The 4,981-nt window shown below is 28.4% G+C and overlaps 1 pseudogene; it reads right to left on the bottom strand.

The window, feature by feature from the left end:
• The window catches only part of LOC108690212, a 21,193-nt pseudogene extending 16,920 nt beyond the window's left edge, over window positions 1–4,273 (bottom strand).
• Between the last annotated feature and the right edge of the window lie 708 nt (window positions 4,274–4,981).

Genomic DNA, 4,981 nt, shown 5'->3' with positions numbered 1-4,981 from the left:
TAAATCAAGCCAAAAACAAAAAAATTATTTATTATTTTAAATAATTTCATATATTTAATAAAAAGTAATTCAATGCTCGATTAAATAAATTAAAGTAATCAGTTAAATGACTTGGAGCAAAATATTACTCGCGATTGTTATTAAATACTAAAAATTATATTCAACTAAAAAAATACAAACGTTTCCACCTTCTATCCGGTCATTTTCAACATTACATATAAAGTCTACATTAAAATAATTACATTGACATACCAAAAATTCAAGAAAAGTCAAACGCTTATAATATTAAAAATGTATCTTTTGTAGGGACTATCTTGGAATCTTTTTCCAACATAACCAAAAGTGTTAATTTAAAGTCTGCATTTACAATACTCTGAAAAAATACATCACAACTGAAAAAAATATTTTTGAGACAACAGCACATCATGATGTTGTCTATAAGATCTCATGCCATGTTTGTGATGCATGGTATGTGATGCATGTGATGCATGGTCAGACAAAATTAAAGACAAGAATCGCAGAGCACGCATTGGATATTAATACAAAATCAAACTCACCAAGTGTCATATCTAATCACCGAATCTCACTTAATCATAATTTTGATTGGAACAATGTCAGAATTTTAGATTACAAACCATCTTATAACAAAAAACTGACTCCGAGATGATTTTTATAAGGACACAAAAGAATGGACTTAATTTACAAAGTGACACAGAATCGTTACCAGAAATATATTTTCCCGTTATAACACTTTTCCCCTCCTGAATTTTTCATCTCTTTTTTCCCTCTCCTTCGAATTTCCTCACTATTCACATTTGATTCGATTTTTTCATAATTTTTTTATCAGTTTAAAATAAGTTGTCAAGACGCACAGAACAACATGATATAATTTATACCTTTTGAATTCTAGTCTTAATATTGCTTGCTGTATATATTGTTTTGCGCTATAATTATTATTATATCTTCATTGATAGAAACACAGGTATTAATCTAAATCTTGCAGCATTTTAATTTGCTTAAATAATTCATTAGTTTAAATTATTACTTTACATAGCAATACATCGTCACGTTATCATGGATAATCTGTGTATGTAAGCTTTTGAGAAGAGAGCTAGCCTTTATATTAATTGTTAATTTATATGTTGTAATAAGAAGAGATTCATTTCTGGAATGACATCATGGACAGGTTTAAGAAAAGATTCTATAACTTCTTGCGGTAATATCAAGGTCTTTGGATTGAACACATTGTTGTTTAAGGTTTTTAATATTAGCTTGACTTTTCTTGAATTTTTGGTATGTCATTGGAATTGTTTTAATGTAGATTTTATATGTAATATTGAAAATGACTAGATAGAAAATCGAAACATATTTCTTTTGTGTTTGTATTTGTATTTTTAGTTAAATATAATTTTTATAATATTTAATAATGATAGCGAATAATATCTTGCTTGTGTTCTAAGTCCTTTAACTGATTATTTCATATATTTAAATTGAGAAAACAAATGTAACTGATATCATTAATTTGAAACTAAAAAGTATGTTTTAAAATTATATGTCTGTACTCCATAAAAAGTATATTTTTGGATTTGATACACTGCTGATTAGTAGAATAATAATTTCATATTCTAAAATGGCCACTAGATTTTTTTCTTATGTTGTAGTTTTTTAGCCCAATAAGCCGTTTCAGAATGAGAAAATATTACATTAATCGGCAGTATGATACATCGAATCCAAAAATATGATATTTACGGCCAACAGAATATAAGCACATAATTTTAAAATCCATATCTGTATCAGAGAACAAAAAGGATGTTACGTACGTCTAACAATATTATTCTAAAAATATATAACCGACAAGTCTCTAAAAAGAAAGTAAAGCAATAAAAGAAGAAAATTGTTATAGTCGTTCAACGTTATGAAAACTACTAATCCTGCCAAAAATTTCAGTTCTACCCAGATAAGAAGTACATACGCTCACATCAAAATAGATATGGAAAAATCAGTCTTTAACTGGCATAAAGTTCATCCAAGTAGACATTAAATCTAATTATATAAACATATCCATTTCAAAATACATTGGATTCCCAGATAAAAATGTTGTCTGTTTACATCCGCAATTCCAAATATGTTAGGTATTGCAGAAATTTATGACATAAAGTTTACTCGTTTTTATCAGAAAATAATATAATCAGTTTATGTAAGTATTTCTATATTTAAATTAGAGATGACTTCTCATGGATTTCTCAATAAAAAAAAGGATCTATAATGAAGATTCGAATTCAATTAAAAATAAATAATAAACGGATCCTGAATTATCTGGAATTCCATATATACATCGGACAGAACAAGATTCGCAGATAAGAGTTGACGTGAAACTTCAAATGTATTTTGGATATAACAGGATTTTCAGCTAGAAACTGCATTTAACTAAATGTTCAAATTCATTTACGGAATCTTTAGCAGAAATATAATTTCAATCATAATTTGAAAAATTATATAGTTATTTTAGCAAGAAAAATGCACGCTACATTCATCCAATAGTATCATTCTAAAGTACAATCGAAAAGTTTCTAACAATAGCATGAAAGTACAGTCATAGGGTGCATTTCAATTGCTTAACACATCTTAATATAAACGTACCCAGGAATACACAAAGTATGGCATTGTGCACGATTCAATTGGAACAGAATGTGCACGACTGAGATCCGTTTTGGATAGAGTTAGATTAAATGCAGCTTTTTCGGCCTGTATGAAACAAAAAAAGTAAAAGTGCCGGTTTCTTAACATTCTCCAATCTTATTTATAACCACTGCCGTTAACATGTAATTGTTACTAGAAAATAAGCTTATACAGCTCGGCTGAATTCAGATATGTAGTATTGTGTCGATAATAATGGATAGTTGAAACGCAACTTGTGTCATCATGTGCACGAGAGTATCTAGGGATATTGTAATTGGAAAGCACTTATAGATAAAGGATACAATAGTCGAACATTTGTCAGATTGTGAAGATAAATGATCGTCTATTAATTATAATATGTATTAGAAAATATATCTGGCTACCATATTGAGTAAAAAGAGAATATTCTTCAAACAGTATCATTCTGAAGTATAATCGAAAAATCTCCAACCGCAGTTTAAAAATAAAGCGTTACTAGTAGGCTATTATAGTTATTCATTTTTAATCTTAAGGAAACAGAAATGTATGTTTTCTGAAGTAATTTAGTAGTATCATAACAACATTTTACATACCATAAAATGCAAGTAAGTTTACTTTTAGTTGGCGGATATAACTCTTATCACCTAATTAATTGCTTTGCCTTTCTGTAATATGTTTATATTTTGTGATCAAGTACATTTTGTGACACTATTTAGAATTCTAACCGGTATGTCTCTAGTCAATGTTATCTGAGTCAAATACTTATAGTATTTTTATTCTATCTTCAAATAAAACATATCACAAAAGCATTATTTAACATTTGTTTTATTTCTTTCAAATGTCAGTTTTTTATTTATTAGCAATAGCGCTAAATATTTCATTAATGTCCTTAACTAAAACGTGAGACATAAACTAAGGTATTTATCTTTAAAAATTTATTCAAAGTATAATAGGAATTGACTTATGACTTTTACAGGAGATAGTAAATAGTATTCACTAGATTTCATAAAAAAAGTCAATATCATGCTCAGTTGAAAATAAATTCAAAGAGGTTAAAGCATTTGGTGAACTGATCCACAATTAGTACATAGGGGTCTGATTGCGGATAATTGTCATTACTTCATTTAATAAAAATTAAAACTTATAAAATAGTACCGAAATGAAATAAAATCATCCATAATATAAGCTTTATGATCAATCATAATTATTAAATATTTTATATTCTTCTGAAAAATATGAATTTTTCTCTTAAAAACGATCCACCCCTATTGGCCTTAATCTACATATCCGTAAATAAAAAATTCCGCGAAAAGAAAGGCAATCTAATCTAGATTATCTATGTCCTCTTTCTATTATTCAATACTTGCTGGTTAAACGGCATGTAAATACTCTCCCAATGTACATATCTTACAATATAGTACTCATAAAGTTCCTAGAGATATTGCATAAACTATATTTCTGAAATTCTAAAAAAGTATTAAAACGTGTCTGTGTCTCGTACAGTAAGAACTAATTCAGTTAAAATACTAACCGACGACTCGGAAACTATGACAGAGACACTAGAAAGAGCGCTGGAACCATTATTGATAATTGGATCATTTTGCAATTTGAGCATTTTTGAATATCCTCGTGGACAATCCAGGCCGTATCTCTCTTACTTGTATGCTTTGGCCGTATGGAGCTTTCTTACGTACTTTTGTTTCTATAAAGAATATTACTTGAATTATTTGCGGTCTGGAATTATATTCGTGTATTATTTCATACCGTTGCTCACCATTATGTTAGTTCTCATCAGTTTCTGTCATTTTAAGGTAAGAAATTTTTATAAGTGTATCGGTCCCTATATAATAATACTTAATCTTTTAATACTTATCTATTGTTTAATAGTATTTTTAATTGAAAGCATTAAAGAAGTCTTCAATTCACAATTATAGACAAATACAAAATTATAAAAAGTTTTTTTAAAAAATATCGTCAATCATGACCTACTTTTAGTCAAATTCAAGCTATGCCATAAATCTATCCCATTCGATCCTCTCACTAATCTGCTCATTCCTTATTGCACACAGCAAGTTCTCATATATAATCCTTTTCCTCTTTTCTCCTCTCCAGATATCGTTTTCTTTGGGATACCATTCTCCGACCTCTACTTTTTAATATTTTTGTCTCTCATTTGTCTAATATTTCTCCGAGCTCTTCGCAGAAGAGTGTCTGCATGTACGCAGATGATGTAATTTTTCTTAAATTCTTTCACTCATTCGATGCTTTAGCAATCTATTTTGTTTTAAATAAATAAAGATCTAAAGTCTCTTGCCAAATGGTC

The sequence above is a fragment of the Atta colombica genome, unplaced genomic scaffold, assembly GCF_001594045.1.
Source record: "Atta colombica isolate Treedump-2 unplaced genomic scaffold, Acol1.0 scaffold30, whole genome shotgun sequence".
In the NCBI taxonomy this organism is placed as follows: Eukaryota; Metazoa; Arthropoda; class Insecta; order Hymenoptera; family Formicidae; genus Atta; species Atta colombica.
This window is presented reverse-complemented; position numbering and strand designations above follow the sequence as displayed.